Source organism: Procambarus clarkii, chromosome 92 (genome assembly GCF_040958095.1).
Source record: "Procambarus clarkii isolate CNS0578487 chromosome 92, FALCON_Pclarkii_2.0, whole genome shotgun sequence".
NCBI classification, from domain to species: Eukaryota; Metazoa; Arthropoda; class Malacostraca; order Decapoda; family Cambaridae; genus Procambarus; species Procambarus clarkii.
Genome location: NC_091241.1, coordinates 11,764,949 through 11,775,972, shown reverse-complemented (window position 1 = coordinate 11,775,972; position 11,024 = coordinate 11,764,949).

Here is an 11,024-nt window from a genome sequence, read left to right as displayed (position 1 = left end):
ATGGGTAGTGTGGTGAGGGAGGTGATGGGTAGTGTGGAGGTGATGGGTAGTGGGGTGAGGGAGGTGATGGGTAGTGGGGTGAGGGAGGTGATGGGTAGTGTGGAGGTGATGGGTAGTGGGGTGAGGGAGGTGATGGGTAGTGGGGTGAGGGAGGTGATGGGTAGTGGGGTGAGGGAGGTGATGGGTAGTGGGGTGAGGGAGGTGATGGGTAGTGTGGTGAGGGAGGTGATGGGTAGTGTGGAGGTGATGGGTAGTGGGGTGAGGGAGGTGATGGGTAGTGGGGTGAGGGAGGTGATGGGTAGTGGGGTGAGGGAGGTGATGGGTAGTGGGGTGAGGGAGGTGATGGGTAGTGTGGTGAGGGAAGTGATGGGTAGTGGGGTGAGGGAGGTGATGGGTAGTGGGGTGAGGGAGGTGATGGGTAGTGGGGTGAGGGAGGTGATGGGTAGTGGGGTGAGGGAGGTGATGGGTAGTGTGGTGAGGGAAGTGATGGGTAGTGGGGTGAGGGAGGTGATGGGTAGTGGGGTGAGGGAGGTGATGGGTAGTGGGGTGAGGGAGGTGATGGGTAGTGGGGTGAGGGAGGTGATGGGTAGTGGGGTGAGGGAGGTGATGGGTAGTGGGGTGAGGGAGGTGATGGGTAGTGGGGTGAGGGAGGTGATGGGTAGTGGGGTGAGGGAGGTGATGGGTAGTGGGGTGAGGGAGGTGATGGGAAGTGGGGTGAGGGAGGTGATGGGTAGTGGGGTGAGGGAGGTGATGGGTAGTGGGGTGAGGGAGGTGATGGGTAGTGGGGTGAGGGAGGTGATGGGTAGTGGGGTGAGGGAGGTGATGGGTAGTGGGGTGAGGGAGGTGATGGGTAGTGGGGTGAGGGAGGTGATGGGTAGTGGGGTGAGGGAGGTGATGGGTAGTGGGGTGAGGGAGGTGATGGGTAGTGGGGGTGATGGGTGGTAGAGGTGAGGGTTGTTGTTGTTGTTGTTTAAGATTCGCTACCTGGAAGAAAAAGTTGCAGGTAGCACGGGCTATGGCGAGCCCGTAATTCTTGAGGTGAGGGAGGAGAAAGATTGCCATTGCTGCCACTCTTGCCATAACTTCAACACATAGGTTTACCAATGTGTGTCGCCACCAAAATGATGCACTGAATGTTAGTCACTTTATGCCTGCAAATGATTTACAAAAGTGCTGTATCTAAAGTGTGATTTACACTGCTGCTCACCTGCCAGAACTGTAACAATCCGTGTAAACTGTTACTAATAATGCCTCTATATCTAATTCCACGTCGCCAAAGTTTTGAATTCTCAGGAATTTTGGTCCATGCTCTTATTTGAACCTGTCCTTCTGTTTAGACGGTAAATATTGTGACGGTCGTCAATTGTCACGAATTCGTACGTATTTGGCTTTTAGACAGTAGTATACTGACTAGTATTTTTTTTTCTAAATAAATGAAGATAAAAAACCAAGTTTAATATCCCTAGGCGTAGCATTACACTCATATTTCCTCATAAATAAAACACACACGGCATTTTCTTTTTCATCGACTAATAAAATATAAGTTTTTATTATAAATAAAGCTCTATGTTAATACTTCAATATGCTTTTATCATAATTCAAGTATTAATCCTGATGGTTAGGGAGCCGGTGGCTGAGCGGACAGAACACTGGATGCCTGATCCTGTGGTCCCGGGATCGATACCGGACGCCGGGGAGAAACAATAGGCAGAGTTTCTTTCACCTTGATGCCCCCCTGTTACCTAGCAGTAAATTAGTTACCTGGGAGTTAGTCAGCTGTCACGGGCTGCTTCCTGGGGGTGGAGGCCTGGTTGAAAACCGGGCCGCGGGGACACTAAAGCCCCGAAATCACCTCAAGATAACCTGATATATTTTAATACTGAAGGTGAACGCCATGCTTGGATATCTACCTGCGATGCGTTGAAGTTCCCGACGTTCCTATAGCGCTATCTTGAGATCTTGAGATGATTTCGGGGTTTTTAGTGTTCCCGCGGCCCAGTCCTCGACCAGGCCTCCACCCCCAGGAAGCAGCCCGTGACAGCTGACTAACTCCCAGGTACCTAATTTACTGCTAGGTAACAGGGGCATCAAGGTGAAAGAAACTCTGCCCATTGTTTCTTGCCGGCGGCCGGGATCGACCCCAGGACCACAGGATCACAAGCCCAGCGTGCTGTCCGCTCGGCCGACCGGCTCGCGCTGGGTGGTGCTAACGGATAGGTGGGGCTTGGTGGGTCTCCAGTGGCTGGTGAGGGGGGGATAGGTCATTGGGGTGATAGGATGGGGGGGTGTGGGATGAGTTGGATTACTTGGGTGATGGATGATCGTGGTTGAGGTCACTGGGAATGATGGGTGAGAGTTGGTGTGGTTGACAGTTTGGCGAGTTGATGGATAAATGTTGTGGAGGAGATGGATGAGTTGGTGAGTTACGTGACGGTGGGTGAGTAAGGCTACACTCTGACTGCTTGAGGCTTCAAGAAGACCTAGACAAACTGAAGGAATGGTCGAACAAATGGTTGTTAGAGTTTAACCCAAGCAAATGTAATGTAATGAAGATAGGTGTAGGGAGCAGGAGGCCAGTTACAAGGTATCATTTGGGAGATGATAGCTAATTGGATAGGTAAAATTACCTCATTACCTTCATTACGGGTCTCTATAACCCCTGTTTCCGTCCCCTCTCTATCCTTCGCTTCTGTTAGAATGCCGACTACATCCTCAAATATAAACCCCTAACCCCATCCTTTTCTACCATAGATCATCCCCACTTGTACAACCCCAAACCCCTCGACTAGGAGGCCTGGTCGAGAACCGGGCCGATGGGACGTTGAGCCCAGAAATCATCGCAAAGTATGACCTCCCATTCACCGCCGTCAGTCTTACAGTACTCCACCCGTCCTTACCTCTCTCATCTCCCGGTAAGATGTGGTCATGGAGGAAGCTGGGGATGCTCTTAAGATGATATGGACCATTGGGTATAATTTTAATGGCCAGTTATCATCCGGTTACTGTCCAAGGTCCCATAAATTGACTGCACGTTATCCTTGCGATCTCCACCAATTGTCTGTTGACCGACTATCCATTTCCTTTTCCAGTGACCATTCCATTCCCCTGTTCCCCACTCCTCCCTTCATTTTCCTACCCCTCCCCCCTCCATCCTTTATTTCGTCTCCCACTCCCTCTCCCTCCGTCTCCCTTCCCTCCCCCCCCCCTCTCTCCCCAGGACCACGTGTTATTACCCAAGCAGAAAATTAGGAGCTTGACTAATTTTCGGTATAACTGTTTCTAAATTAACTTGTGTCCGGCGGTCAGCCACGGCAGGCGAGGCTTGAGTGTCTCTCTCTCTCTCTCTCTCTCTCTCTCTCTCTCTCTCTCTCTCTCTCTCTCTCTCTCTCTCTCTCTCTCTCTCTCTCTCTCTCTCTCTCTCTCTCTCTCTCTCTCTCTCTCTCTCTCTCTCTCTCTCTCTCTCTCTCTCTCTCTCTCTCTCTCTCTCTCTCTCTCTCTCTCTCTCTCTCTCTCTCTCTCTCTCTCTCTCTCTCTCTCTCTCTCTCTCTCTCTCTCTCTCTCTCTCTCTCTCTCTCTCTCTCTCTCTCTCTCTCTCTCTCTCTCTCTCTCTCTCTCTCTCTCTCTCTCTCTCTCTCTCTCTCTCTCTCTCTCTCTCTCTCTCTCTCTCTCTCTCTCTCTCTCTCTCTCTCTCTCTCTCTCTCTCTCTCTCTCTCTCTCTCTCTCTCTCTCTCTCTCTCTCTCTCTCTCTCTCTCTCTCTCTCTCTCTCTCTCTCTCTCTCTCTCTCTCTCTCTCTCTCTCTCTCTCTCTCTCTCTCTCTCTCTCTCTCTCTCTCTCTCTCTCTCTCTCTCTCTCTCTCTCTCTCTCTCTCTCTCTCTCTCTCTCTCTCTCTCTCTCTCTCTCTCTCTCTCTCTCTCTCTCTCTCTCTCTCTCTCTCTCTCTCTCTCTCTCTCTCTCTCCTTACCCACCATCTGCGTAAAGTATTGCCACTGAATATTGTATGTTAGGAATGTATAAACTTGTGTAGTGAGGTGTATTTTAGGTTGTATCTATACTTTTGTGTGTTATTTTGGGTTATCTTGAGGTTATCTTGAGATGATTTCGGGGCTTTTTAGTGTCCCCGCGGCCCGGTCCTCGACCAGGCCTCCACCCCCAGGAAGCAGCCCGTGACAGCTGACTAACACCCAGGTACCTATTTTACTGCTAGGTAACAGGGGCATAGGGTGAACGAACCCAGGACCACTGGATCACAAGTCCAGCGTGCTGTCCGCTCGGCCGACCGCCTCCCTTCAGACTGGGTCAGACAAGATGGCGCCTGGTTTAGCTCTGACGTCATATCCGTCGACGCAGCTTTAGGGGTCACGTGACCGAACCAATGCGTCAGCGAAAGGAGACAAACTATCAGGACAAAGTGCCAAGCCGTTACGATTATGTAGCACTTGGAAGGGATCAGGATACGGATTTGGGAGGAAGGAATAGTGGCCAAACCGTTCGGTTGGTCGGGGATTGAACGCCGACCTGCATGAAGCGAGTCCGTCGCTCTACTGTTTAGGGGCCAGATTCACGAAGCTGTTACGCAAGTATTTACGAACGTATACATCTTTCCTCAATCTTTAACGGCTTTGGTTACATTTATTAAACAGTTTACAAGCATGAAAACTTGCCTATCAACTGTAGTTATTGTTATAAACAGCCTCCTGGTGCTTCGGAGCTCATTAACTGTTTAATAATTGTAAACACAGCCGCCAAAGATTGAGAAAAGATGGACAGGTTCGTAAGTGCTGGCGTAACTGCTTCGTGAATCTGGCCCCGGTTCTAACTGCTCGTGATTGGACCTGGCCAAGTTACTTGCTTGTTAGACGTCAAGCAGTGAGGGAGCTCGACCTCACCTCAGATTTATCTTGTCAAGCTTTGCTTTATATGTTTGGAAGCGGGGGGTTCCAGGCTGGTGCTGAACACTGGGGTTCCAGGCTGGTGCTGAACACTGGGGTTCCAGGCTGGTGCTGAACACTGGGGTTCCAGGCTGGTGCTGAACACTGGGGTTCCAGGCTGGTGCTGAACACTGGGGTTCCAGGCTGGTGCTGAACACTGGGGTTCCAGGCTGGTGCTGAACACTGGGGTTCCAGGCTGGTGCTGAACACTGGGGTTCCAGGCTGGTGCTGAACACTGGGGTTCCAGGCTGGTGCTGAACACTGGGGTTCCAGGCTGGTGCTGAACACTGGGGTTCCAGGCTGGTGCTGAACACTGGGGTTCCAGGCTGGTGCTGAACACTGGGGTTCCAGGCTGGTGCTGAACACTGGGGTTCCAGGCTGGTGCTGAACACTGGGGTTCCAGGCTGGTGCTGAACACTGGGGTTCCAGGCTGGTGCTGAACACTGGGGTTCCAGGCTGGTGCTGAACACTGGGGTTCCAGGCTGGTGCTGAACACTGGGGTTCCAGGCTGGTGCTGAACACTGGGGTTCCAGGCTGGTGCTGAACACTGGGGTTCCAGGCTGGTGCTGAACACTGGGGTTCCAGGCTGGTGCTGAACACTGGGGTTCCAGGCTGGTGCTGAACACTGGGGTTCCAGGCTGGTGCTGAACACTGGGGTTCCAGGCTGGTGCTGAACACTGGGGTTCCAGGCTGGTGCTGAACACTGGGGTTCCAGGCTGGTGCTGAACACTGGGGTTCCAGGCTGGTGCTGAACACTGGGGTTCCAGGCTGGTGCTGAACACTGGGGTTCCAGGCTGGTGCTGAACACTGGGGTTCCAGGCTGGTGCTGAACACTGTGGTGACGTGTTGTATAAAGCAGCGTTGGTTACATCCCTTAGCCTTACTATTATCCTAATGCTTCTATTTCGTTTCCACTCTGAACGGTGCAAGAGCAAAAGTCTTCCTGTTCTATGGAGACTAAAAATATTCCGTCCAAAGGTTCGTTATAAAGACCCTTTATGTTATGCGACGGCGATGCATACTCAAATACTGGTCTCACATACGTACACCGTTCACAATACCTCCATGTTCATTCCCTCTTCGGCTCCTGGTGAACTATGCCTCGATAACTATCTCACCTCATGCTACTATCCGTTGGTATAACTACCCCTCTCACACATTACTATCCCTGACACTATCTGCATCCCCGTCCCCCCGCCCTGCCGAGCCTGGGACACCAGAAGGACAGACATACCTGTGGTGGTCTTGTGGTGGGCGGTGTCCACCTCTCACCTGAGAGGTGGACACCTACCTGGACCTTCCTGTCCCACCTGCAGTGGCCCCTAACTTTGGTAGACGGAGGCCGCCGCTGATGTTATCGTGCCACGCTCATATGGCTACTCTGTGGAATGTATGGGTAGTTTGGTTTGACTAGAGGTAGTCTTGAGGCGTCTGGGGGTAGTCTGGGGGTGTCTACGGGTAGTCTTGAGGCGTCTGTGGGTAGTCTGAGACGTCTATGGGTAGTCTGAGACGTCTGCGGGTAGTCTTGAGGCGTCTATGGGTAGTTTGAGACGTCTACGGGTAGTCTGAGACGTCTACGGGTAGTCTGAGACGTCTGCGGGTAGTCTTGAGGCGTCTATGGGTAGTCTGAGACGTCTACGGTAGTCTGAGACGTCTACGGGTAGTCCGAGACGTCTACGGGTAGTCCGAGACGTCTACGGGTAGTCTGAGACGTCTACGGGTAGTCTTGAGACGTCTGCGGGTAGTCTTGAGGCGTCTATGGGTAGTCAGACGTCTACGGGTAGTCTGAGACGTCTAGTGGTAGTCTGAGACGTCTATGGGTAGTCTGAGACGTCTACGGGTAGTCTGAGACGTCTATGGGTAGTCTTGAGGCGTCTAGTGGTCGTCTCTGGTCGCCAGTCCTTCACCTATTCAGGGCGCGGCCGTTAATAAAAGGTGGACAACATGACTTCCAACACACGCAAGGAAAGTCACCTTATCTCTGGCCACCTGGCTGACCACCTGGCTGACGAGAGAGAGAGAGAGAGAGAGAGAGAGAGAGAGAGAGAGAGAGAGAGAGAGAGAGAGAGAGTGTGTGTGTGTGTGTGTGTGTGTGTGTGTGTGTGTGTGTGTGTGTGTGTGTGTGTGTGTGTTTGTGCAAACTCCTCATGAAACCTTTCTGGCGCTCGAGGAAAGAGTTAAAGTCTCAGTTGGTGCCCAGTTAGGTACTCCTGATATCCATCCTTACTGTGACCACCCGCCGTATATTCAGATGGACAACAGTCGTATTTTTGAGACCCGAGTTCAAATCTCCATTGATCCAAGTGATTGAAAAGTACATATAACGTAATACAGAGTAGTGTGTACCCGAGTACAGACATTCTTCAGGTGAAACACCGGCTATAAGACAAGTGGGAAATTACAGCCTGTCTCAGCTGATGGAGCGAGGACCAGCTTTCTCCAAGATAAACTGTACCATCTTATAGGCACGGTACTAGCAGAGATAGTACCAGGAGTACTAGCAGAGATAGTACCAGAAGTACTGGCAGAATAGTACCAGTAGTACTAGCAGCCATTCCCACAGGTAGCGGAAATTGGTAGCAGCATACTGCGGAAGGAGAGGGTATGAGGTAATTATTTCCTTGTGCTGGAGACTTAAGAGTACTTGACCTCCGGGTTAAAATAGTGGTATCTGGGGTGGTTGGGGGAGCGAGAGATACATTATGGGTAACACCGGCTGGTGTGTGTGTGTGTGTGTGTGTGTGTGTGTGTGTGTGTGTGTGTGTGTGTGTGTGTGTGGGGGGGGGGGGGGGGGTGTACTGGGGTAATGATCCCCACCACAAGGGTAACCTACATATTTACCTCACTGTCTGATCAAAACTGATAATATATATAAATTATGTGGTTGATTATATATTGTTGGTTGTGTTCCACCTGGTGCTCGCGCACACACACACACACACTGTGTGTGTGAAAGAGTGTGCAGAGGCACTTTGATTGCCACTCTCCATAGTGTATAGTAGGTCACTGGAGACGGGAGACCTACCAGAAATTTGGAAGACGGCGAATGTGGTCCCAATATACAAAAAGGGTGACAGACAAGAGGCACTGAACTACAGGCCAGTGTCCTTAAGTTGTATACCATGCAAGGTGATGGAGAAGATCGTGAGAAAAAACCTGGTAACACATCTGGAGAGAAGAGACTTCGTGACAAATCGCCAACATGGGTTCAGGTAGGGTAAATCTTGCCTTACAGGCTTAATAGAATTCTACGACCTGGTGACAAAGATTAAGCAAGAAAGAGAAGGCTGGGCGGACTGCATTTTTATGGACTGTCGGAAAGTCTTTGACACTGTACCCCATAAGAGGCTGGTACATAAGCTGGAGAGTCAGGCAGGTGTAGCTGGTAAGGTGCTCCAGTGGATAAGGGAAGTACCTAAGCAATAAGAAGCAGAGTTACAGTGAGGGGTGAGACCTCAGATTGGCGTGAAGTCACCAGTGGAGTCCCACAGGGCTCTGTATTCGGTCCCATCCTGTTTCTGGTATACGTAAACGATCTCCCGGAGGGTATAGACTCATTCCTCTCAATGTTTGCGGACTATACCAAAATTATGAGAAGGATGAAGACAGAGGAAGGACTGCTTGAGGCTTTAAGAAGACCTAGACAATCTGAAGGAATGGTCGAACAAATTGTTGTTAGAGTTTAACCCAAGCAAATGTATTGTAATGAAGATAGGTGTAGGGAGCAGGAGGCCAGATACAAGGTATCACTTGGGAGATGAAATACTTCAAGAGTCAGAGAGAGAGAGAGAGACCTGGGGGTTGATATCACGCCAGACCTGTCCCCTGAAGCTCATATGAAGAGGATAACATCAGCAGCATATGCCAGGCTGGCCAACATAAGAACGGCCTTTAGAAACTTGTGTAAGGAATCTTTCAGAACTTTGTATACCACATATGTCAGACCAATCCTGGAGTATGCAGCCCCAGCATGGAGTCCATATCTAGTCAAGCATAAGGCTAAACTGGAAAAGGTTCAAAGGTTTGCCACCAGACTAGTACCCGAGCTGAGAGGTATGAGCTACGAGGAGAGACTACGGGAATTAAACCTCACGTCGCTAGAAGACAGAAGAGTTAGGAGGGACATGATCACCATGTACAAGATTCTCAGAGGAATTAACAGGGTAGATAAAGACAGGCTATTTAACACAAGGGGCACACGCACAAGGGGACACAGGTGGAAACTGAGCGCCCAAATGAGCCACAGAGATATTAGAAAGAACTTTTTTAGTGTCAGAGTGGTTGACAAATGGAATGCATTAGGAAGTGATGTGGTGGAGGCTGACTCCATACACAGTTTCAAGTGTAGATATGACTAGAGCCCAGTAGGCTCAGGAACCTGTACACCAGTTGATTGACAGTTGACAGGCGGGACCAAAAGAGCCAGAGCTCAACCCCCGCATGCACAAATAGGTGAGTATACACACACACACACACACACACACACACACACACACACACACACACACACACACACACACACACACACACACACACACACACACACCGGAAATACTAGGGGTCCTGAACTAGTTACTACAAGCGTTGTGAAGAAAACTTAAAGTCAAACAGGCAATGTAAATTGTCCTCAATGAGCTTAGACGTCTCCAGACCTGATATTTGCTCCCAGCTTATCAGCAGCGCCCATCGCGGTGGGGGGGGGAGAGATAATGGGGTGAAGGGGGGAGATAATGGGGGCTGCAGTAGCTAGTGGGTTGAGGATGGGGGGGGGGGGGGAAGGAACAAGCTGAAACAAAGGGTAGAGAAAAAAAAAAGGTCAGGTAATTTATATTATTTTTTTTCACTCTTAAAAATTTATCGAAAATACATCAATTTGTTCACACAAAATCTGTGTTTTTTTTACTATTCTTTATTTAGTAATTTGGTTTATTTAATTGATGGGAATCGAATAGAGTGATGAACTGGATCGGGGGCGAGAGGGAGGGGGGGGGGGGGGGGGGGAAGAGTGCAGTGCACTGTAAGATCAGCAAGTCATACACAATACCATCTGGTGTATGACACTCTGGTCTTGTGTATGACCAGCAAGTCATACACAAGATGATCTTCAAGGCTAGTGTTCTCTCTGTTGACACCGTGTATATCGTCAGCTGAGGACTGGCAACCTCGACCCATCCTCTTAACTAACACGCCTCAAATTGTACGTTGAAACGTACAAATTGAGACGTATTACAAATGCACAACCAAAAGCACTATTACACCCCCAACGGACAGATTATAGAACACTATGAAGAGTATCGGCTCACAGATATCCACGTTTTTCTATGTATGGGTTGAGTTAGGTGGGTGGCTTGGGTTGGGTTAGGTGGGTTAGGTGGGTGGCTTGGGTTGGGTTAGGTTGGGTTAGGTGGGTGGCTTGGGTTGGGTTAGGTTGGGTTATGTGGGTGGCTTGGGTTGGGTTAGGTTGGGTTAGGTGGGTGGCTTGGGTTGGGTTCATTAATAAGTTTCAAGAGCCAATTAACGAGCCAGGGGACCAACACAGCTGACCACTGTAAATAGTAACGAAAAGTAACGTTTTCAGGTGGGGCCGTTAACGAATAACGTCACACATCCAACTTCTACACATCGCCTATCAGTATTTTTGTAATTCAAAACGAATCACGAAAAAAAAAATCAATGCGTGTAATTCAAAAACGTCATTCGGACATGTTTGTAGTTATATAATTGAGTTGGTTTACATAAAATTACAGTACATAATAGGGCCGCGTCTTCTGACATCAACAAAAAATATCCGCTAATGTCGGGAATATGGAAATCAGTTTAGACCAGCGATGTCTCTCTCTTGTTACTGGCCGGCGGGGCGCCCGGCCCAGGCGGCGCCCCTGTCGTCCTCCCGCGCGAGGAACACCCCCCCCCCCCGCAACAGTCACCAAAGTAGTGAGAACAAATATATGATTAAGGAATAAAGGCAGGAGACGCCAACCAAGAACTCCCTCCACCAAAAAAAGAAACACAGAGAGAAACGAAAAAGAAAACTGGCTGGTGGAGTGTGAGGTCACTTCGCTGCTATCCACAAGGGTACCACAGGGTCGAAATCC